The sequence below is a fragment of the Carassius auratus genome, chromosome 3 (assembly GCF_003368295.1).
Source record: "Carassius auratus strain Wakin chromosome 3, ASM336829v1, whole genome shotgun sequence".
Lineage (NCBI taxonomy): Eukaryota > Metazoa > Chordata > Actinopteri > Cypriniformes > Cyprinidae > Carassius > Carassius auratus.
Window position 1 is genome coordinate 13,821,838 of NC_039245.1, and position 26,097 is coordinate 13,847,934.

The window sequence follows — 26,097 nt, forward strand, 5'->3', positions numbered from 1 at the left end:
CTGTAGCAGGATTGTTCTTGCTTAGATCATGTTAACTAAAGTAGTTAACTAACATTAAATAATGGACCATTATACTAAAGTGTTACCGAATAACTCGGGGAAGCTCAGGATAATATAAATGTAGATGCTGTGTAGATGAGTAGATAACACCATATACAAGCATATGTAAGAACAAATGTCTGAAATATCTACATTTCTTAGCAAATCATACACCCTTCTCTAAACCAGTTTTGTCAGCTGTCACTTTTACTATGTTGTTTTTCTAGCCAACAGCCTAAGATTCACCTTAGGGCAGAAGCTGCTTGTCATAAATTTGAGAAAACAAACATTACTACAACATTACACTATTGGACACTGATACAGTGTATTACATTTTAAAAAATAAAAAATATATAATTCCAACCAGTAATGAATGAATTTGCCCACTGGATATCGAGCAGTATAATGTGTTCATTTTAACTCGTGACATCAAGTTCCAAATCTGTGTTCCAAAATTTGGTCCGATACTGCACTCATACTCATGAGAATGTGTTAATACTTCTGTCAGACGCAGTTTAGGAGTGCCAGAGAAAACTGAAAGTGTCTCTCTCACCTCTAAAAATCAAACTTTGCTGTCTTTTCAGCTGTTATTCTGTGTTTGTTCCTCACACTCTTCAATTGCATGTGCTTATCAAAGTCCCTTTCTAGTATAATGCAGCGACAGTGTGTGCTGTATATCACTACATTATAAATATAGCTCATACGAAAGTACAAGCAAGCATTGTCGTAGTTATGTTGGTAAATTATAAAATGACCAATAAATTACGTAACTGGAAAATCTTTGACATTTTCTAGGACTTAAATCAAGACAGGACAAGATTCAGTCTTCAAAAAGACTTTTTTCAAAAGGTAGGCTACATCTTAAAGAAATGGCCTTGTCTTATAATCATACAGTCCATTAATAGTACTTGTAATTGAGATATTCATATTAAACACATTCATGAAATTTGGTTTACTTGAATTGTTTTATATACCTACACAATGCACTTAGCATTACTAATTAATTCTGTACTTTTGAATACAGCCCGGTATATTACCGTTTCCGTCTATTCAAACTTAGTTGTAATGCTTCTTGCTCTTCAGCGGCAGTTGTGCAGACTTCTCCCAGAAGAAGCAAAGCAAGGAGAGACCTCTCATAAGTAAGTATCTAAATTAAATTTTAGAATTTGTTGTTTGCACACACTTTGTAAGTATAGTTAATTATGATTCTGAAACTTTGAACATTTTATACATTTAATTTTCTTATAATCCTTTTTCATAACAGTGTTGTGCTTCAGTGGGTGATCTGCGGATTGTTCTGCTGGGCAACAGCTTGTCAGAAAACTGCAGAGTAGGTAACTTAATAATAGGTAGAAAAATGTTTGACAGTGAGGCTCCAGATCAAGTGCAGAAACAAAGGGGAGTGTTCAAGTCAGTCGTAAACTTTCCTCACCTGCTTCAGCCACATCTCTCAGATCATCAGATCACAGAGGCAGTGAAAGAGTGTATGCATCTGTCTGATCCAGGACCACACGTGATCATTCTGGTCCTCAAAAATGATCAGTGTTCAAGAGAAGATCAAGAGCATGTGGAGAAGGTGCTGCACTCTTTCTCCGACAAGGTTTATGAACATACCATGGTACTCAGCATACAAGAATCAGACAGTGAGCCGACTGAAGTCAATGATGTTATAAAGGAAATTATAAAAAAATGTTCTAGCAGACATTACCAACTCAAGAAAGGCAGCCCTCCTCCTAATCTTAGAGAGAAAATAGAGAATTTTGCACAAACTAACAGTAGACGCTATCTGGTCTGTGATGAATTTGCAAATGCAGAAGGTTCAGAGAATTCCGTGGAGCAACAGGTTACAGAAGGAGGTGAGTATTAAAATATTTGATATAGTTTCTAAGAAATATAGGTAAAATACAAAAAAATATATATTGAAATAACAACCACACATGTCATAGTTTCACTGTGGAGTTTAAAATCATGTATTTACTTTAGGTCATACAGAGTCACCCCTGACTGTTGCACTGTTTGGGAATTCTGAATCTGTCCAGTTTAAACCTGAAAACATTCTACTTGGAGAAGAAAACCCTTTAAAACTGTAGAAACATCCAGGATAGTTCCTGTACAGAGGGAGGTAGCAGGACGTCATGTGTCAGTAATAAACATGATTAGTTTACATGAAAGTCTGTGCATCATCTCATCTATCAACTTTTGAATGAAAATAAAATCCATGCATTCATCTTTGTTGTGCGACTGGGTCAGTTAACAGATGCTGATAAAATGGGATTTGAATGGCTTCAGAGAGTGTTTGGTGACAAAGTTCTTGAATTTGTGATGACTCTCTTAACCTATGAGACAGAAGAAGAGTGTGACACTATAATTGATGATGTGAAGAACAAAATTGTTCTGGAGCAGCTCCTGGAGAAATGTGGAGGAAGACATCAGACCTGTAACAAGAGATTGAACAAACAATCAGAGATGAGTGAATTGATAAACAACATTGAGCATCTGTTTAATGAAAATCAACGGCAGTGCTACACTGCAGACATTTACAACACAGTGTTAGCAAGGCAAAACATCTTCCAAAAGAATAAAGATGAGACCGGTAAGAAATCAGTTTGTTTCCTGATATTTCACCTGTTATATATATTTCTTTGTTTATATATTTTTACTCTAAATGTTATCACTTCAATAAAACCTAACTGGTGTGTTATGTCATTACAAACAAAAACAGCACCAATGATGAATAATTTACTTAATAAAAAATAATAAAACTTGCCTTGAAATGCCTGCATGGAAGTGTAAGTATACCTAGAAATACCTTGATTAGCTGCTTCAGGTGTTTGATTTTAGTTGGAGCTAAACTGAGCTTGGAGACCCCTAACATACATGGATCTGGATATTTGAGTATAATTGCATAGATGAGCTGAGTTATGAACCCAAGTGAAAACCTCAGAAGCAGCCTTTTTTTAACTGCATAACATTTGGATTTAAACCACAACCCCAAAGTCATGTGGTCAATTTGCAGGTGTAACAAGGAGTCAGAGGGGTTCAGATCCATGTGCAGAAACTTTAAGAGAATGGTCATGCAGGCAGAAATCAGGAACGGCATCAGGTATGTAAGGGATATCCAGAATCATAAATGGTAACGAGCAGAGATCGGGGCAGGCAGCAGAGAATCAGAGTCAGTTTAAACAATCCAAGATCATACACAGGAAGAACAAACACTAGGAAAAACACCCGGAAATGTCAGACAGGCTAAACAAGACTTTGCCGTGAGTAAGAGTGATTGTGCTGCTTTTATGTGTGTGTAAATGAGGTGCAGGTGTGGCAAGGAAATTGGCTGATGATTGAGGTGCAGGTGTGGCAAGGTGATTGTGATGCAGTGACTCATGGGGAATGTAGTTCGGGTGTGGTGCAACAGTATGACAGGTGCTAGTGTCCAAGTGACATCTGGTGGTTGATGGGTGGAATGGTCCTGAGTGGAGTGCCCTCTACTGAAGTTCATGTTCACTCCATCTAATGATCCTGACATAGCCAGCCCCCAAGCCCTGGCTTGACTTGGTTCCTGAAGATGGACTGTGACTTGACTTGGTTCCTGAAGATGGACTGTGACTTGACTTGGTTCCTGAAGATGGACTGTGACTTGACTTGGTTCCTGAAGATGGACTGTTACTTGACTTGGTTCCTGAAGATGGACTGTGACTTGACTTGGTTCCTGAAGATGGACTGTGACTTGACTTGGTTCCTGAAGATGGACTGTGACTTGACTTGGTTCCTGAAGATCGACTGTGACTTGACTTGGTTCCTGAAGATGGACTGTGACTTGACTTGGTTCCTGAAGATCGACTGTTACTTGACTTGGTTCCTGAAGATGGACTGTGACTTGACTTGGTTCCTGAAGATGGACTGTGACTTGACTTGGTTCCTGAAGATGGACTGTGACTTGACTTTGTTCGTGAAGATCGACTGTGACTGTGACTTGGTTCCTGAAGATCGACTGTGACTTGATTAGGTTCCTGAAGATCGACTGTGACTTGATTTGGTTCCTGAAGATCAACTGTGACTTGTAAAGCCCTGCATTTCAGCCCGAGCCCGACGGGCCCCAACTTATTTATGCCCCTAGGGCCGGGCTTCGGGCCAATTTTCACATTATAGCTCACATGCGGGCCGGGCCTCGGGCCTTTTTTGGGTTATCCTTCTATTTATATTTTTAGACATTAAATAAAAAAAGAAAAAGTTGACGTTGATGATAGAAAAACAAAAATAGAGAGACATTTCATAACCTCATAACTTTCATAATCTGATAATTCAACCCGTTATAATTAAACTGACATACTGACATGACAGTCTCATGCACGCGCGCACGCGTAATAGCGCGACCCACGATTATACTTCACTTATATCCACTTATTGTAGTAGTAGCTGTTATAGGCCTCTAAAATAATGTAAATTAATGTAAACAGCACGAAACCCTGCTACCGCAACTGTCAAGACTGGCTCACTCTGTGTTAAGTGTGCCGTCAGCAGCAGCAGCGAACGTGTCTTCAGCGCAGTGGGAAGAGTGATAGAAGAGAGAAGGACTGGGTTAAAACCTTCCACTCTGGATGCTATTCTTTTTTATCCATAATGATCTGTAAGAGACTGTTCTAACTTTTCATTTGACTGGACTTTATTTTCGTTTAACTGTTGGAAACTAATGGAAAAAAGAATGGACATGTTCTGTGGTGCATTTTTGAGGTAAGATAACCTGCAAGTTTGTTTTTAATTAATTTAATTTGTTTAGAATGTAGGCTATTTCTCATTTCGTTTGCGAGCGCTGTTGCGAGCCTGCCTCAGTATTTCAATTTTTTATTTTATTTTACTCACTGTGGTTTAATAAATAAACATTTATTAAACTAACTGTCTGTGTGATATGCTTGAAGTGTTTCATAAATGGATTTTATTGTAGCCAAGTAAAGTATTAGCATTAATTTGAGAGGCTTAATTGATTAAATATGTTTTAGGCTACTCGCTGTTGGCTCGACTGTTTAACGTTAATCGTCATTTTTAAAAAAATGCTCCAAACATTTTTCTAAATTAACTTGAAAAAGAAATGAAAAGAAACATAACACAAAACTGACCCCTTTTTAAGTGTTGCAAATAGGGCAGGCTTCCGCTGTGTAATAAAATAAATAAATAAATAAATAAAAACACGGGCTCGTGTCGGACTCGGGCTGATTATTCTGATGAGCTGTCAGACACGGGTCGGGCTAGGGCCTGAGCATCTCGGGCCAGGGCCGGGCTCGGGCCTAGATTTGAGGCCCGTGCAGGGCTCTAGTGACTTGACTTGGTTCCTGAATATCAACTGTGACTTGACTTTGCTCATGAAGTTTAACTGTGGTTTTTACTTGACTCATGGGTGTTAATGGTGACTTGACCTGACTCTGGACGGTCAGCGGAGACCTGACTAGACTCCGGGATATCAACAGGGACCTGATCAACGGTGACCTGACTAGACTCCGGGATATCAGCAGGGACCTGATCAATGGTGACCTGACTAGACTCATGAAGTTGAACTGTTGTTTCACTTGACTCTGGAAAGTCAACAGGGACCTGACTTGACTCTGGAAATTCAACTGAGGCTGCAATCTTGTTCAGCGGCGCTGGACTGGCGGCCATCTTGTGCAGCGGTGCTGGGCTGGCGGCCATCTTGTGCAGCGATTTTGGGGGTTTAACCTCTTAGCCTCTACCCCGACGCCCTCGTCCTGAAAGCCTTTCAACTCGCACGTGTCAGTGTTTATGAATAGATTGAAATGAAACGGGACAAATGTAATCTTGACAAACTATGTATCATTATAAAGATCTAAGCCTCAAGCATCGACGACAGATCGCTGTTTTTCAATGGAAAGCTTATAAAGACTTCTTATAAAGAATTGTTTTACTAGTGCTTATGTTTATTTAAAGGTCCCATGACAAGGATTATTTACTTTTCTTTATATTCTTTTTAATGTTTCCTTAGGTGTACTTATATTGTTAGTATGATTTTTACATTTAAAATTTAGAAATAAAAAGCATTTTTATATCCTGATATTAGCCCTCTGGCTTGAATGCTCTGTTTGAAGGGGCGTGTCTGCTGTGAGACTCTGAGTAAACGACAACTGTTTGTTCTGATTGGATGACATCTTTGCATTCGAAATGCGTAATCTGGAACCCCTCTCAAATATATATATATATATTTTTTTTTACTATTACAGCTGTCAAGATTAACGAATCGTGGAAGTGTTGATTATATAATTATTTTTTCGATCTTTTCCCATCACATGAAAGGCTGCAGTGATGAGCATTGAGTAGACAGAGTCTGTTTATCGTGTGAATGCAGCGATCTCTTCATTATTGCAACACGTTTTTCTCTCACAAAATGCTTTCACCACAACTAACAGCATACACACGAATACTCCACATTAATACAGTAAGCATTAGGCATTAATGAACACTGTAAGTCACTGTTTGTGCCAGTGCTGTCGAATCCATATCATAAAAGTCTGTTTGTAACGCCTGTGCTGACATTGCGACTGAATTAAAATTTAAATATTTGTTTAAATTTTTTGGGCGGACAAAGCAGAGAAAGGGGAGGTAACATTCCTCCTTATAACATCACAACGAGGAGATTCAAGATCAGCCCGTTTGAGCTTCTATTTTCTCAAAGGCAGAGAAAGATAGCAAAATCTCGATTTACACCGATTCAAATTTCTAGAAACTTGGGGACCATATACAGGCTAGGGGAACTCATATTAATGTTAAAAAACCTGAGAAAGTGAAATTTTCATATCATAGGAACTTTAAATGTCTGAAACCTAAACTAAACATTATGTTGATAAAAACACTGCATCGTTGTGATTACTGTATATGACAAATACTGATCATGTCCATCTTTGGCTCAGCCAAATGCAAATGCACAGTTTGAATTCGGGAATTATGACTTCATTGAATATTCAAGATCCCATATGTGGGACCATACGCCTAGTGGCACAGAAACAACAATACCACATGTGGTTCTGTACGCTTAAAAGGTTAAGTGGACGGTCCCCTTTTTTGGTTCTTAGGTTAAGCTCCAAAGAGTCTCCCTCTGAAGGCGGAAGCTTATCAAAGATGTACCTGTTTAGAATGGTTTCCTCTGATGGACTTCCCTTTGTCTATCCAATGGCTTTGGGTATCTAAGTCCTTGCTTCCTTCTCATGATATGATCTAGTTCAGGTTATCTCATCTGTATTGGAGGTAAGTTAGGTGGTTCATAGATGGTAGCTGTCTGAGGAAAGTTCCCTTTTGAAAAGCTGCTCTTTGACTTAGTCTCCCCAAACTTTAAGGTTCCTCTTTGGTCTCTCAGTTTCTCAAGGAAACTAGGTTTGGGCTGCCTCCAGGGATGTAGTGGAGGCTAAATGCACGTAAACGCCGTTTACGCACCTCCCAAAATTCGGAAATAGCGTTTACCCACCTTCAAAGTACGTTTATCCACCTCTAAATAGCCTACAGTTCCAATGACATTTTAAATTAAGCTTATGTCGTTTTAGTTTCATATTGTTCATTATAAGTTTCATAGGTTGTTTGTTGTTAAAGATTAAGTATTTCATATTGCGCTGCAACTTGTCAGTGTTGACCAATTGCTTGCGGTGTTGCCAGTAGCAGTGGGAAGTTCGGATCATTTTACTAACTCAGATCTTTGAGTCTCGTTCAAGCAAAATGAACTAATCGTTTCTCTTCCCATCTCTATGGTACTGACAGGAAGAATACACTACACTGTGGAACACACTACACTTTATATTTATATACACATACACTTATTTATCTAACACACATACTTAGTATACACTAAAATTTTGCACATAATATACATGTACAAACATAACTGCATTTTGTAATATACCTGCCTACAATTGTCAATTTGTATATTGTCATTCACTATCTACTTATTTGTATTTTTTATTCTTTTATTATGTGTTTTATGTTCTGTCGCTGTCATTCTGTTGTACTGCGGAGCTTCTGTCACGAAAACAAATTCCTCGTATGTGTAAACATACCTGGCAATAAAGCTCATTCTGATTCTGATTCTGATAAAAGACTCAGACCTCACCTGTCGATTCAGAACCCATATGTTGTGTAATGCGCATGTGCGGTCAACACAAAATGAACAAATTACTCTCTGAGACAACTCGATAGTCCTGAGTCATATTAAAGATTCGTTCAAAATGAACGACACGCAACAGACTGCATCAAGATTAAAAAATGGATATCCGGCAATTAATAATAGGCTTATAATAGTAAGAATAATAACGTTCGTTATTTTGAATAGAAATCATTACTCATACAGCAGCCATTCATCTCATCTCCGGTGTATTTGCGATCCGCCAGGGCTATAGACCAATGGTGCGCACGTTTGAAGAGATAATAATTTTATGACATGTTTGTAAATATTTCGTCATACAGAATAACATTTCTGTTTATTTTACACTGATTTATGCAATCTGAAGAGCTAAAACAGCTAACAGAGCTAACGATTACTCTCCTCTTATTGATTCGCGTCAGCTATGACATCAGTGCAATATCATTAGTTTGTAAGGCTGTCAATCATCTCACGTGAACCACGTGACCAAAAGGATGTCCTTCTGCAATGAAGCTGTCTGTGTCATTGCAGTCTGTGTCATTGATAAAATATATGAAAGACAAAAGTAAAAAAAAAATTTGATTTCAGCTTGTTAAATGTGAATATGTTCTAGTGTCTTCTCTCCTCTGTGAGAGTCAACAGAATATCTTTGAGTTGTGGACAAAACGAGACATTTGAGGACCATTCCTGGGTTTTTGGGGAAACACTGATCCACATAGACCAAACAACTAACCTATTAATTGACAAAATATTCAACAGATTAATTGACTATTAAAATAATCCCACATCCCTAATCATTACGAACAAGTGCATTGCATTGGAACCCCTGGATATAAGCTTCCCTCTCTATTCCCCTTTAAAGAAAATTGTTCTCTCTGTTTTGTCATTTAGTAAACTTTATATCATCAGGGTACACGCACACCGGTAGGTAGTGGCCCACCTTACAGTGACCATTATGTGGTCACCAAGAATTTATAGTTTACCCACCTCTTTTTTTACCACTACACCTCTGGCTGCCTCCATTGGATCAGTAGCATTTGGCAGCCCACCTAAGCTTTCTTGAAAACGAGGGTTAGTCTGTTTGAATCACTTTATAGGCTGCTTATTCTGGAAGTTTTTTGTCAAAGATTTAATGGTTGAGACATGTTTCCTTTGTTAGGATCAAGCAAGAAATCAAATATCACCAATATCATAAGTGTGTCTTGGCAGATCTGTTGAAGTCAATGTATGCCGGTCTATTGTTGTTGGTGTTCTTTGCCGCAGTTAGGCAGGCATCCTCCTCAGCATGGCAGAGTGGGAATTTCATTCCCCTTAGTGTCCACCAGGGAATGCAGTGCAAGTTCCCATTGAAAGGGAACATCTCAAGTTACGCATATAACAATGGTTACCTGGGATAGGGAACAAGGCACTTTGTCTCTGCCATGCCTAGGGTCTGCCTGGTTACATCCCTTTCAGACAACAAATTGATGTTTTTATTGTAAGGACCTTCTTATACTTCCAGGTGCTCTATTAATGACATCATGGAGTTTTCTCATGTGCTTCAGACATAGGTCATTTTGATGGCATTCCCCATAGTGACCCAGTAGAGGTGCAGCGTCTCATTCCTTACCTAAGGGAACTATGGTTTCATGCATAAAACAGGAAAAGTTTTACTCCCCAAAAGTTATTTTAAATAGTATAAATGTTTTACCCCAAAAATAACTATACTACATTAATTCCAGCACAGTAATTACCACTTCCAATAATTTGATACTATTTGTTTTCCACTGTTTCTGTTGTTTCAAAAGATAAAACCACAGTCAAGAATGAGAGCCCTGAGCGCACCACTACAAGAGCAACCAGGGCAACACAAAAGGTATGTGCTGGCTGAAGTGTAACTGTATAATACAGAAGATGTACAATGTCAAAATTTGACTTTTTAAACTTTTAATTAACATCGGATGCAAAAGTTTGATTACAGTATATAGTGTTTTGTAATCTAATTGTATCTGTTTTTTGACATTTTGGATCCAAAACTGTAGAGATGTCCAATCCTGCTCTTGTAGAGCAATTTTACAGAGTTGTACTTTTGAGTGTGTGCTCATCATACAGGGTTATTGATGTCTCAGGGCAGTTCATAATGTAGTATGGTTTGGCAATATGCTTTACATCTCTTACATCCAGAGGTCCTTGTGCTGTCACCTGAGATTATTTTCTGTTTTGCACATTTTCATTAACATTTGTTGTTAATTTCTGACATTAGAAAGTACATGGATTTTACCTTTTAGCTCATATCATCCTGTTCTACATTACAAACAAAGAAGGTCAAGTGCATTTGTTTATACTCTGCATCTATATCATTTGATGTATTTCATGTACCAAACACATAGGGCCCTATCAAACTCCAGGCACAATGCGACGCAAAGCGCATCGCAAGTGTGTTTGCTAGTTTCAGTCCGGCGTCACATTGTTTAATTAGCAAATGCATTTGAGCCAATTTGTGCACCCATGGGTGTGCTGGTCTAAAAAAGATGTGTGTTCAGGCACATTGTTGGCGCATTGCTATTTTAAGGAGCTGAAAAAGACCAACTCAAACCTGGTCTAAAGTCTTAAGTCAATGGCGCAATATTTTTTTGTTATTTAAAGAGCCCGTTGGTAGAAAATGCGCCTCTGTGCATGTGTAGGCTACATAAATATAAAAATGTAATGATGGAGAGTCATTGCATGTATTAGTATTAGGCTACCTATTTGCAATTCAGCCTATTACTGCTTATAATCAGGGTCGTAGCTGGGGTCAGTGGGGCCCCGGTGAAGGTTTAGATCGTTAAAATAGGGCCCATAGAATTCAAATAACTGTATATTCAAGCATATATGGCATTAGCCTAAAATCCAGCAAAATAACATCAAAATCACCAGTTGCATTCCTACACTAGTGTTCCTGTAGCTCAATTGGTAGAGCATTGCCTTATCAAACGCAAGGTTGGGGGTTTGATTCCCTGGGAACACATGATAGGTAAAAATTTATAGCTTGAATGCACTGTAAGTCACTCTGGATAAAAGCGTCTGCTAAATGCATACATTTTAATTTACATTTAAATTTACACTAGGTAATAATGTGCTTTACTGCAAATAAACCTCTCTTTGATTAATCTCTCACCTTTAAGAATCATAAGAAGAGATTTGTACCAAAACTCTGTACGCATGTGATCTTCAGGCCCTTAGACGGTACTGCATCATCACATACAGAAATGCTAATAAATAAAACTATATAGCCACCAGGGCGGCGCAGAAAACCACCACATCCATGCAATCGAGACAGAAGCCCACCTGGGTGGCGTAGAATACCACCACAGTGGGATCGATGACACAGGAGAGCAAGTCTGGTTAGGCAAGTCTGAAACAGAGAACATGTACAAGTTAAGGGTGGCCTTCGTGACCACGACAAGATCAGTCGAGCGCTCAGAGAGTTCGGCTGAGACGTGATGAGGCTCTTGAAGTTCCGCAGAAAAGAGAGGCTCTTGAAGTTCCGCAGAGACATGGAGAGACTCTGGTAGTTCAGCAGAGACGCGGAGAGGCTCTGGTAGTTCGGCAGAGACGCGGGGAGGCTCTGGTAGTTCGGCAGAGACGCGGAGAGGCTCTGGTAGTTCGACGGAGACGCGGGGAGGCTCTGGTAGTTCGGCAGTGACGCAGAGAGGCTCTGGTAGTTCGGCAGAGACGCAGAGAGGCTCTGGTAGTTCGGCAGTGACGCGGAGAGGCTCTGGTAGTTCGGCAGTGACGCAGAGAGGCTCTGGTAGTTCGGCAGAGACGCGGGGAGGCTCTGGTAGTTCGGCAGTGACGCAGAGAGGCTCTGGTAGTTCGGCAGAGACGCGGAGAGGCTCTGGTAGTTCGGCAGTGACGCGGAGAGGCTCTGGTAGTTCGGCAGAGACGCGGAGAGGCTCTGGTAGTTCGGCAGAGACGCGGAGAGGCTCTGGTAGTTCAGCAGAGACGCGGAGAGGCTCTGGTAGTTCGGCAGAGACGTGGAGAGCCTCTGGTAGTTCGGCAGAGACGCGGAGAGACCAGGGCTTGAAAACGGTAAGAAAATTTAATCGGTCCGAACAGAATCAATATTTTAACGTTTGTGTTCCTGCGTTCCTCTGAATTATTACCGTTCCGAAACCGGTTTGGGTGGAAAAAATACCGGTTAATAACATAATTTTTTAAAAACAATATTATGTGTCTATATCCCCCTTCCTCAAATCTTGCCCTGGAGGTCCAATGCACTGCAGTGTTTAGCTCCAACCCTGATCAACCTCACCTGTCTGGGATTCTCTAATGATCCCAAAGACATTAATTGGCATTGATTAGCATGCTCAGGTGTGTTTGATTAGGGTTAGAGCTAAACTCTGCCGGAAAGTGGATCTCGAGGTCCAGATTTGAGGATCCCTGGTCTATATTTTGCCAAATAATAATGTAACGTGCGTCGTTTCTATATATGCAGGCTTTACAGTTCTTACCGTGCTATAGCTCGTTGGCTTTGTTGGAAGGAGGACACCGACAGGGAGCTCGGCAGATCATAACTCTTGATTTATTAAACATGAAGGGGTGAACATTAGGAATTAGCCACATCTGATTACACAGTGTGCGTCATCTCTCTCTCTCTCTCTCTCTCTCTCTCTCTACCTCTCATAACTGCGCAGACTATTCTCTCCCGCGCTTCTAATCGCGGGTCTCTGTTCTCTTTTTTTTCTTATTGTAAAAAAAATAAAAAAAAATAATGATGGCTAAAATGCCTGTAGTCTAAAGCAAAATGTTTACAAACATTATAAAAACAGCTATTAGTTTCTCTCTAAAACAAAATAAGTTTAGGCTATAAACGTCAATCCAAAAAATAAAAACAAAAAATTTAAGCTGAAGCTGATGCCTGCATCTCTCATCCGGCATGAATCCAAATGTTTCCATGTTCCTGCATATCTAGATGCTAAAATATTATTTATTATATAGTGTTTGTACTTTTATCTACTTAAAACATCATCCTTAAAATTGGCTTTATCAGCACAGTGAGGTGTGGTCACTCTGAACGCAACATGTTGTACAATGGAGCAGTCTAACTTTTTATATGTTTCTTTAACTCTTTTTTTATTTTGTTAATGTACAGGCTTTAATAAAGCAAAATGATGTTGTATCAGCACGATGATCATACCAAAGCTGGTTGATTATATAGAAGCAAGACATTATTCAAAGTTGTCAGCTTTTGCTAAATAATTAAAACTGTAAAGCTTTTGCAAAATAAAGAAAACTTCTCTCTGCAGTTTCATTTCCCTTTCCGAAAACTTTGGAACGTGTCACAGTGAACGTAATTTAGCACACTTTTTCTTTCGATTCATTAATCTGTCCAATATGATTTAAGTGAAATATATTTAGTGTATATGCCTATATTCCTTTTTCGTTTTTCAGTTTTCTCCATTCACAGAAGTGCTGCAGGTGTGTGATCTGCTGAATTCATCTCACATATCTTCAGATAAACTCTAAGGGCGGTGCATTGCCATTGTGACATGAGTTCACAGCTGAGCCGATATTTCACTCGCTGGCTTCAGCATCACATTTGCATAGGACGTACTTCTGGAATTCATGATTCATTGACAGCAAATTTCAAATATTAAATGGAATGATAAAATAACGTTAAATTAACCGGTTAATGACCATTTCAAATTTTCGATTCTGTTCGGAACTATAACATTTTATTTAAATGAATAAATGTAAATTTAGTTTCTGTTTCTGGTTCTGTTTCTGTCAAAATTTCGTTCGTTTCCAGTTTTCGTTTCTGTTCCTTGAACCGGTTCAGAGCCCTGGGAGAGACTCTGTTAGTTCCGAAGAGACGTGGAGAGACTCTGGTAGTGTCATGGTGTTTAGACTGGATTCAGGAAGATCAATGGTGACTTGACTCTGCTCATGAAGATCATTGGTGACTTAACTCTGCTCATGAAGATCATTGGTGACTTGACTCTGCCCATGAAGATCATTGGTGACTTGGCTCTGCTCATGAAGTTCAATCATGAATTGCATTTGCTCATGAAGATCAATGGTGACTTGACTTGCCTTTGCCCATGAAGATAGTCAGTGACTTGACTTTGCCCATGAAGAACACTGGTGACTTGACTTTGCCCATGAAGATCATTGGTGACTTGCCCTTGCCCATGAAGATCAATGGTGAGTTGCCTTTGGCCATGAAGATAGTCAGTGACTTGACTTTGCCCATGAAGAACACTGGTGACTTGACTTTGCCCATGAAGAACAATGGTGACTTGACTTTGTCAATGAAGAACACTGGTGACTTGCCTTTGCACATGAAGATCAGTGGTGACTTGACCTTGCCCATGAAGAACACTGGTTACTTGACTTTGCGCATGAAGAACACGGGTGACTTGACTTTGTCCTTGAAGATCACCGGTGACTTGACTTGACTCCTGAGGTCTAACTGTGGTAGTGCTTAACTCATGAGTGTCAACGGTGACATGACCTGACTCTGGAGTGTCAACGGTGACTTGACCTGACTCTGGAGTGTCAATGGTGACTTGATCTGATTCTGGAATGTGTCAACGGTGACCTGACCTGACTCTAGAGTGTCAACGGTGACCTGACCTGACTCTGGAGGGTCAACGGTGACCTGACCTGACTCTGGAGGGTCAACCGTGACCTGACCTGACTCTGGAAGGTCAGCGGGAACCTGACTCGACTCTGGAATATCAACGGGAATCTGACTCGACTCTGGAGGGTGAACGGGAACCTGACTCGACTTTAGAGGGTCAACGGGAACCTGACTCGACTCTGGAGGGTCAATGGGAACCTGACTCGACTCTGGAGGGTCAACGGGAACCTGACTTGACTCTGAAGGGTCAACAGGAACCTGACTCGACTCTGGAAGGTCAACGGGAACCTGACTCGACTCTGGAGGGTCAACTGTGGCTGTCATCTTGTGCAGAAGCACTGGACAGGCGGCCAACTTGTGCTGTGGCGCTGGGCTGGCAGCCATCTTGCACCGTGACGCTGGGCTGGCGACCACCTTGTGCTGTGGCGCTGGGCTGGCGGCCATCTTGCACCATGGTGCTGGGCTTGCGATCACCTTGTGCAGAAGCACTGGACAGGCAGCCAACTTGTGCTGTGACGCTGGGCTGGCGACCACCTTGTGCTGTGGCGCTGGGCTGGCAGCCATCTTGCACCGTGACGCTGGGCTGGCGACCACCTTGTGCTGTGGCGCTGGGCTGGCGGCCATCTTGCACCATGGTGCTGGGCTGCCGATCACCTTGTGCTGTGGCGCTGGGCCGGTGGCCAACTTGTGCTGTGATGCTGGGCTGGCGACCACCTTGTGCTGTGGCGCTGTGCTGGTGGCCATACTGTGCAGTGGTGCTGGGCTGGTGGTCCTCCTGTCTGTAGACCCCGGTCTAGAGTCAGCCAACCCACCAGGAGAGACAGGTGTGGCTGGGGTATCCCACAGAGGCCGATGTTTTAAGTAGAAAATGAATTCCCAGAAATCAAAAGCATCCAAATGATCCATTTATTTTCTTTGCACCGGGTCATCCAGACCAGTGTTGAAAATGTCTTTCAGGGCCACATCATTATATCCCATTCCACCCGCCAGGGTCCAAAACACTTTTGCCATACCACCCACCTCAATTCCCCTCTTGGTGGAGGGTGGTTAATTTGATGAATTTTGCCTTCCGCTCCACCATACTGGCTGGGGAATGGGTATGAAGTCCCACACCGCTGTATCTCGACATGATGGAGTCCTTCTGTAACGTTCGGGAACACAGGAACACAGGAGACGAGAGATCCAAAAGCAGTGTGAGTTTTAATAAACCAAAATCAGAATCCAACAAGCAGGGGGTCAAAACCAAAAATCAAACCAAAACAAAGAGAAAAAGACCGGTTAATATAGGCAGGGTGATGACTATCAAGTGAAGACACCTGAGTGCAGTTAACAGGAGTGCAATTACTATGATGAAGGGACAAGGCTTTGTGGAAATTGTAGTGCCTGCAGTGAGACACAGGGAAACACAGAACAGACACCGTGACATTGTCATCTTTAGAGGTCATGAAAAGGAGAATGCTTTCTCCACACAAACGATTCCCCACTGGATTGTGGATGGTTTCCTTAAAGGGGGGGGGGGGATGAAATGCTCATTTTCACTCAATCTCCTGTTAATCTTAAGTACCTATAGAGTACTACTGCATCCTTCATATCTCCAAAAAGTCTTTAGTTTTATTATATTTATAAGAGAAAAATAGTCTGTGCCGATTTTTTTCTGAAAAACACGAGCCGCTGGAGGCGTGACGTGTGGGCGGAGCTAAAGAATCACGAGTGCGAGTAGGCTTTTGCGTTGAGAGCATTTGGAAGTTGTGACATTACCATGAGGAACAAAAAAAACATCATCCAAAACAAACCATGGCTAACAGTCAGATTCAGCCGTTTATTTATGATACAGAATCAGATCCCGAGGCTGAAACTGAACGAGAGCAGCAGCAGCAACGACTACAACAGCGTCTCTATGTGGTATGTATTGAAACTGTATATATTTGCTTATGTAACCCCTCTCTCCCGGGTCCTTTCTGACGCTCCTCGCACTCGCTCCGAGCAGGGCTCAAACCCGGGTCTCCTCTAACAAGGAGGCTAAATGGCTACAGCCACTAGTGTCTGTTGCTAGTGCGTCTCTTGAGATCGGGGAGGTTTACCTGCACAGCACTACTCGCTGGCCTCCGTTACACTTAGCGGTTTTGGAAAATGAATAAGTTCCACTTTATGTCGTCTTTTTTTTTTCTTTAAAGGTGTACAAGGTTTACTTGATGTGCTTACGCGCCGATAGCTAAGTTAACAACACAGAGATATTTGAAGCAGTTTTACTCACCGCCTGTGGTTCCAACACACGATCGTGACCCTTTTTTGTTGGGACTGCATTATCCTTAAGAAATAAACGATATGCAAATCCTGCGTCAAACTGGGCCTTGTTTGTAAAACAAGCATCTTTGAAATGCAGGGAACAAACAAAAACACTTGCACAACTCCGTCGATGCTCTTTAAAAATAAACTCCGTCCACTGGTCCCTTGATGTTTTTGTTTTTTTTGGTAATCTGTGCAGGGTTGTCTTGCCCTCGCAACCAAAAACACACTTCTTTTGTGACATTTCGCTCTCGCTCTGGTCAGTGAATGTCTCGTCTCTGCTCTGCTATACGGGAGCGTGCGCTCTTCCGGCAGAAGTGCCCTTAGGACCCATATAAGGAAATTCTGCTCCATCTAACGTCTTGTGACAAACCGGAAGGAGTATTTTTGTTCCTTCAAACGTACAACTTAATTTTTGAAACTTTGTCCATGTTTAGCATGGGAATCCAACTCTTTAACAGTGTAAAAAACTCAGTATGCATGAAATAGCATTTGACCCCCCCTTTAAGGCCTATGAGGCCAGAGTTTTACTATGCCCATTGGGAGTGAGGGCTCATTTAACCAGAGGCATCACTGCTTCATTAGCTTTAGCGAATGGTGCCTCATTAGCAGAGATTTGTAAAGCTGCTTGTTGAGATACACCGAACACATTTGCCAGATTTTATAATCTGAGAATGGAACCAGTTTCACCTAGGGTGCTGAGTACTATTTTTTTATTTATTTATTTATTTATTTTTACTTAGAGCTTTTTTTGCACTTCCACTTTTTTGAGAGTCAAATTTGAACGTATTGAGTCCAGAAATTCACTACATGAGTCTATTACATGTAAGTATCTCTCAAGTGATCTCTCATAATGGATTAGTGCTCCAAAGGTAGTGCCTACTCTTGAGGCCCTATGTGTATTTATTCACCATCCTGTCCATAACCAGGATTGTGTTTCCCTTAGATGGACATCTGATCTGTCTTGTTTCTGTGCTTGGTAGTTCTACCCTCATGGGGAGCACACCACAGAAACCTTGCCTATGTAGTACTTAATTCAGTGAGTCCATAGGATGTATACCTTCATGTTACCTCCCCATTGGGAAGGATATGGTCTCCATATGGTATCTTTTGATATGATTTTTTCTCCACTGTAATAGTAATAGTATAAATATTGGCTAATGGAGATGCCGTTTTTTTTTTTTTTTTGACATTTATTAAATTTAATATTTTTGTGCAAATCTGTAAAGGGAAACACAATTAAAATTATGTTGTAGCAGGATGTGTTTAGTATTTGTCACAGTGTCTGGGTTTTGTTCCCTGGGTGTCCACTAGGTGTCTTCCGTTCCCATGGTGTCTGTCATCTTATCACTTCCTGTTCCCTTATTTGGTCACCTTCCTCCTTGTTTTAGTTAACTGATTGTTCCCCTACCTGTCTCCTGTTTCCCCATTATCCTTCTGTGTATAAATACCCGGTCTGTCTGAGTCTTTGTCACGGAGTCCTTGTCGTATGAATGATACTTTCCAGAGTCTGCTCTTCCCGTTTGTTTTTGTTTGTTCTTCCCGTGTGTTTTTGTTTGTTTTTATGTTTTTGGAATTTCTGGTTTTTGACCCTGCATGGACTGTTTACTCTTTTGGATTGCTCCTCAAATAAACCTCGCACCTGCATTTGGATCTCTCCTGTGTTTCTTGTATCACCGTACGTGACAGAAGGACTCCGTCATGCTTAGATCCAGCGGTGTGGGATTTCGCATCTGTTCCCCAGCTACCATGGAGGAACGGAGGTGGAGACTCTCAAATTTGACCACCCTTCTTCAAAGGCGGTGTGAGGTGGGTGGCCTGGCGCAATTGTTCTGGACCATGGCAGTCGGGTTGGACTATAATGATGCAGCACTGAAAGAATTATTTAATAATTGCCTGGATGACCCTTTTCCTCAATCCAGGCAATTGAAGGGGTTGGACTTCCTGGACTTTTGAGGGTTTACCCATTACCATCATGCTCAGTGGGATGCAGCACAGGATGGCCGAATCTACACCCGTGTTGCCTGACAAGATGGCTGACTCAACGCCTGATTCTTCCGTCAAGGTGCCACTGACTCACCATCATAGAGGGCGAAGGAGGAGGAGACAGGCGTCTACCATTCCTCAAAGCCCGGAGGACGTTCCCGAGCAGCCCACTGCCGTCCAGGAGGACGTTCCCGAGCAGGCCGCCGCCGTCCCCGAGGCGATGCCCAATGCTGTTCCGGAGGTCGAGGCGGTGCCCGATGCTGTTCCGGAGGTTGGGGCGGTGCCCGATGCTGTTCCAGAGGTCGAGGCCGTTCCCGATGCCATTCCGGAGGCTGAGTTCTGGAGGCCGAGGTGGTGCCCGATGCCGAGGCCGTTCCCGATGCTGTTCCGGAGGCTGAGGCGGTGCCCGAGGCCGTTCCCGATGCCGTTCCGGAAACGGAGGCGGTGCCCGATGCCGTTCCGGAGGCCGAGGCGGTGCCCGAAGCCGAGGCGTCTCATGTCTCTACAAGCAGTCCAAAGTCAAGTCAGGTGCCCATTGACTTTCCAGAGTTGAGTCAGTTCCCGGTTGACCCTCTTGAGTCGAGTCAGGTGTTCATGGACCCTCCTGAGTCAGGGTTAGTTACCCTCGACCTTCCAGAGTCAGGGTTAGTTACCATTGACCATCCAGAGTCAGAGCTAGTTCCTGTTGACCTTCCAGAGTCGAGTCAGGTGCCAGTGGACCCTCCAGAGTCGAGTCAGGTGCCAGTGGACCCTCTAGAGTCAAGTCAGGTGCCAGTGGACCCTCCAGAGTCGAGTCAGGTGCCAGTGGACCCTCCAGAGCCAGGGCCGGTCACACCGGGGACCTTCCAGAGACAAGGCAGGTCACCGTTGAACTTCCAGAGTCAAGTCAAGTCACTGGGTGGTCTGCTGCTCCGCCCTGGGGGACTCCGGCATCGACCAAAGGGGTGTGGTGGTCATCCGCTCCACCCTGGGGGACTCTGGCAGCGACCACGAGGACGTGGTGGTCTTCTGCTCCGCCCTGGGGGGGCTTCATGTTACTGTTTGTTTTCTTGTTTTGTGTCTTCACTCCTGTCCCTGTTCCCCTCTGTTAGTCTGGCCCTTCGTCCCTCCCCCTGAGCCTCCACCTGTCCGCCTCCCTCCTGGTCTATGTGTTGTCTATTGTAGAGCGTCTGGAAGCCGCTACGTAGAGGGCACAGTGTCTAAGTTGTGTTCCCTGGGTGTCCACTAGGTGTCCTCCGTTCCCACGGTGTCTGTCATCTTATCACTTCATGTTCCCTTATTTGGTCACCTTCCTCCTTGTTTTAGTTAATTGATTGTTCCCCCACCTGTCTCCTGTTTCCCCATTATCCTTCTGTGTATAAATACCCAGTCTTTGTCACGGAGTCCTTGTCGGAGTCGAGTCCCCGTGTGTTTTTGTTTGTTCTTCCCGTGTGTTTTTGTTTGTTTTTATGTTTTTGGAATTTCTGGTTTTTGACCCTGCCTGGACTGTTTACTCTTTTGGATTGCCCCTCAAATATTGCCCCTCGCACCTGCATTTGGATCTCTCCTGTGTTTCTTGTATCACCGTACATGACAGTATTTCTTTGTGCATTATTCTTTGCTGCTGTGTGCAACCCTGTCTAATAATCCACTTTTCTTTGTTTGAATTATCCTTGCTCTAAACTACTATTTTGTCATTTTGGGATACTCCGCTTGTTCCTTTGTTTGTCATTATTTTCTACTCTGTTGGTGTTGTCTTTTCTTATTGTAATGTACATCAAGCATCCTTGAGCAATGGTAAAGTGCTATATAGAATAACTCTATTTTTTAATTATGCTTTTTCTTTTACAGATAATGGTTTCAACAGAAGAAACAAGATCTGAACTAGATGAAGGAAAATATTTTTTTAAAACAACAAAGGATCTCTTTGATAGACTTCATCTTAAAGCCAGGCAGTGTAACCTTAGAGCTGCTGATGTCCTTCAGTTAACTGAACATTCATTACTGGCCCGTGAATCTTGTGCTGAAGAAGAGCTGATTCAGACTTTAGTACAAAAACTACTGATGATGAACTACAGAGCAAGACACATTCATGTCAAGGCTAGTGAACAGGATCAAACACAACAAAGAGATACTGACTTATCTGAAGACAGTGGTGATATATTCAAAGCGGTGTCTTTGTCAAACAAAGGAACAAACCAATCTGACCCTGTTCATCCGATGGATGTTCAGATGGCAGTGTTTCATTGTGCTGATGGTTTTCTGAAGCAGCTGATGGTCACTAAACTGTCCCAGTGTCAGTACGCTCTGCCTCTGCTTGTTCCTGATCCATTCACTCAACAGATTGAGTTTCCTCTCTGGACGTTCAGACAAATCAACAAGAGCTGGAAGATGAAAAACATCAATAATGAAATCGTCAGTCAAACCCAGCCCATCTACAAGGCCGAAACTCCAATGGTGTTTTTATTTAGGTTTGGCTCTGTGTCTTCATCCAAGTCTCAGCTGATGAACAGTCTGATCAATGAGAAACACAACACATTCTTCCACAGGAATTGTCCAGGCAGCAGCAAAAACAGAGTCATGATGGATGGAGTGGTGGAGATCGCCTGGTTCTGCCCTTCTGGAAGAGACACAGATAAATTCAATGAGTGTGTAGCATTCTGTAATCTACACGGTGACGCAGGAGACCATGAGAAACAGCTCCAGATCCTCACTAAAATGAGCTCAGTCAATGTTGTTCTTCTACCACAACTGGACAGGAATGACAAACATGCAGAAAAGATACAAAACCTGTATGGGAACACAAAGCCACTCTTTTGTCTTTTTACTGAGGATGATTCAAATCTCACGTTGATGCATAAAGGAAAATATAAAATTGGTCTGAAAGACAGATGTCAGCCAGCTGTTTCTGATGAACTCAGAAGAGCCATAAACTATTGTCTCTCAGAATCATCTTCCACTTTCAGACTTGAAGATGTGTCCAAACACTCAGACATCAGAGTAGATGAGAAAGATGATGATGACTGCAGGAGAGGAAGAGAAGTAGCACAGCAGATGATGAGTTTACTGGAGAAGAAAGATCTGAGAGAAATCAAAGAATCATTTCTGCCTCATCAGGGGAAACTGTGGCATCAGTGGAGTCAGAAGAACAAAGAACTACATCGGCCTCGAGCAGATGAGACAGAAATTGAAATAAGTAAGAAACACTCAGAAATTATGAAAATCAGAGAACAACAGCATGAATCTGACATCAGTGAGTTTATGAAGCTATTCATTAAAGAAATTAGTTCTCATGATGAGCATAAAATGTTTTTCCTTAAATGGCTCAGAATCCTCCTGGATGAATATACATCTGCTGATCTTTCTGCTCTACATCACAAATATTATGAAAAGTTGTCAGCGGTTTTAAAACTGAAAGATAAACATGTACCAGAAAAACTGACCGTTGAACATGCAGAACTTCAATGGTTATCTGAGGATCTTCAGGCTGCAGCTTTTGGTTTGGAGCACATCATTAGGGAGATCGGTCAGATCTATGAATCATGTTCATCTGTGAAGAAGAACAAGAAAGACCCGCAGGTTCACTTCTCTTCTCTCCCGAGTCTTGCAGCTGAGATGATGATCTCTGGATTTCCACTGGAGCTGATGGATGGAGATGCTGCTCATGTTCCTGTGATCTGGATCTCTGCTGTTCTAGATCAACTCGTCCAGAAACTGGGAGACCAGAGAGTCTTTGTGCTGTCAGTTTTAGGGCTTCAGAGCTCTGGGAAATCCACCATGCTGAACGCCATGTTTGGACTTGAGTTTGCTGTCAGTGCTGGGAGGTGCACCAGAGGAGCTTTCATGCAGCTGATCAGAGTCTCAGACGAGATGAAAACACAGATGAACACTGACTATATTCTGGTTGTAGATACTGAGGGTCTTTGTGCTCTAGAACTGGCTGGAAGATCAGCAAGAGATCATGACAATGAACTTGCCACATTTGTCGTTGGTATTGGAAATCTGACCTTGATCAACATTTTTGGAGAAAATCCTGCTGAGATACAGGAGATTCTTCAGATTGTTGTTCAGGCTTTCATGAGGATGAAGAAGGTAAATCTGTCTCCAAGCTGTGTGTTTGTGCATCAGAATGTTACTGACATCACAGCTGTAGAGAAAAACATGGAGGGAAGGAATCGACTGCAGGAGAAACTGGATGAGATGACTAAACTCGCTGCTAAAGAGGAAGTCTGTGATGCAGAATGTTTTAGTGATATCATTACATTTGATGTACAGAACGATGTAAAGTATTTTGCTCATCTCTGGGAGGGCAGCCCACCAATGGCACCACCAAACCCAAACTACTGTGAGAACATTCAAGAACTAAAGGAATCTATTATGTCTCATGCCTCAAAATCAGATGAAATGGTCCTGTTAGATTTAAAAGGCCGTATTAAAGATCTTTGGGATGCTTTACTGAATGAACGATTCGTCTTCAGCTTCAGAAATTCTCTGGAGATTTCAGCTTACAGGAAACTGGAAACTGAATACAGCAAGTGGTCCTGGAGTCTTCGCAGTGCTATGCTGGAAACTGAGAACAAACTACACAACAAAATTGAAAATGAAACAATTGATGAAGTTGAAGAAATTGATCTTCAAAGAGAACTGAAGAAGACAAGTGAAGAAGTGAAGAAATCAATGTCAGAGTTCTTTGAGAAAGACACAGATGCAAATATACTGATTCAGTGGAAAACATCATTTGAAAATAAAATTAAAGATGTTGAAGAAGATATTGTAAAAGGAACAAAGAGGAAATTAAATGAGATTGTTCAGCAGCGAGACCTGAGGAAAGAAATTGATACTCAGAGTATACATAACGAAAACACTCTCTATGAAAAGAGCAAAGAACTTGCGTTAAAACTGAAATACAAAGCTAAAGATGAAGAAACACTGAAGAAAGAGTTTGATTTTTTTTGGGAGCAGAGCGTGAAGAAGATCATCAGAGACACTCATTCAGTCAAACACATTGATGCATTGAAGGATGTGAAACTTCTCCTCAGTGAAATGGATGAAGGATGTCTCCCAGGAGACTACTGGAAAGAGAGCAGTGAGCACAGCCATATTTTCACAACGTCAAGTTATTCTGAATATGTTGTTTTCAAAACATCCACAAAAAAAAGAATGACAGAGGGTGTAAAGGATGGTTACAGAACAGTTAGAGGAACATTTCGATATACTCTGATTCTGTCTCCAGTAGAAGAAGGCGAAATAAGAATATTGGTCCAAAATGTTGTTCAGCAGACAGACAACATGATTCAGTCATTCAATATTTCAAAGATGGGATACAACATTAGCTGCATTCAACAACTTACAGATCACATCATTAAGAAAGTAAAACAACATCAGGAAGGACCAGTGAAATATGTGTTCAAGAAACAATTCTTTGTGGATTTGGTTCTTTCCATTTGTAAGAGAGCAAACAAGATGATAACCGACCAACATAAACTATTCAGGGAAACCAATGATCCTCTGATATATGTCGAGAAGAAGAGAGAAGAGTGCTATAATATTTTCCAGACATACTGTCATGGAGCAACATCAACTGCAATTTTTGGCAAGATCATCTGTCAGAAACTGAAAGAGCCCATTGAGCAGAGCGTCTACAAGAAAACAGCCAGAGATCTGACAGATGAAATGAGATCAAACTGTGAATCACTGAATGGAAACAGATCAAACCTGGAGAAACACATTCTGAAGACACTGGCAGAAGACGAGGATTTTGACAAATACATTAACTACATTGATAATCCCAAAGATCACTTCAAGAGTTTCATTAGAGATGAAGTCAATCGGTACATCACTGGTAAGTTCAGTCTCTGTGTTTTACCCAAGATGAAGGAGAACATTAAACTCCTGCAGCAGAAGATCATGAAAGCAGCTCATCAATCCACTGAACAAGTTCAAGTCAACAGTGGAGATGCTGGTTTGTGGTTGAAGAGTTTCACACAGCAGCTCTCAGACGTCCTGATCTTCTCTGAGAAAGACCTCAGTGGAGTCAAACATGATGATGTTGATGATTTCAACCTCCTAGAAGATGTCATTAGCGAAGAAAATGCAACTATCTTGTTTGACATCAGCAATGCTTTTAACACAGATACATTACTTGTAAATCTTGACTATAAGTTCAGGCCAGATGAGATTCTGATTGATCACTTCTGTCAGTGCTGTTGGGTTCAGTGTCCATTCTGTACAGCCATCTGCACCAACACTATAGAAAACCATGATGAGGACCACAGTGTTCAATTTCATCGTAGTATTGGTCTGAATGGGATACATTACAGAAATACATCTAACTTGTCTACCCATATCTGCACATCAGCAGTAGCAAACAGCAATCTATATTTTTATCCCAATGACTCAGATGATAAAGTCCCATGGAGAGATTACAGAAGAGCAGGGGGAGTTTTTGCAGACTGGAGCATCACCCCTGATCTCTCTGAACTGCCCTACTGGAAGTGGTTTGTGTGCAGATTCCAGAAAGATCTGGAAAAATACTACAATAATAGATTTGAGGGGAGTGGTTAGATTCCTTGTGAATGGAGAACATACTCAAAACAGGATGCTACCGAGAGCTTAGATAAATACAATTAACTATTACAATTTTACTTTGAAGTCGAAATTTGAGTTGAAACTTTGAAACTGACGTCTTTTAGGTCTTTGGCAGCTTGTGACAGAACAATAATAGAAGACTTAAATTTAGTTTAGTTTTCAGTGTTCAGTGATTTAGTGTCCACTAGTTTTAGTTGATTTTAGGGTATATTTTTCATTTAGGATTTAGTATTTTAGGGCTGCCAATCAACAGTTTAATTAAGATAGTTCACTCTGTATGTATGAAATGTATTCATGAAAATGTATTTTCATTCAACGCTCGATTCGGACTGTAATTGTTTCTTATAGGGCATAAGTCATTTTTTGTATCTACAGGGGTTAATCAATGATTTTATTTCTGTTCAAAACAGAATGGTGGCGTTTTTCTCCCACCACCCGCAAAAAAAAAATGTAATTATTTAAATCTGTATTATATACAATTATATTC

The 26,097-nt window shown here is 41.6% G+C and overlaps 1 pseudogene; it reads left to right on the top strand.

Moving 5' to 3' along the window:
- The first annotated feature begins 771 nt into the window (after nucleotides 1-771).
- Nucleotides 772-25,797, top strand: LOC113054120 (interferon-induced very large GTPase 1-like; annotated as a pseudogene).
- Nucleotides 25,798-26,097: the final 300 nt, after the last annotated feature.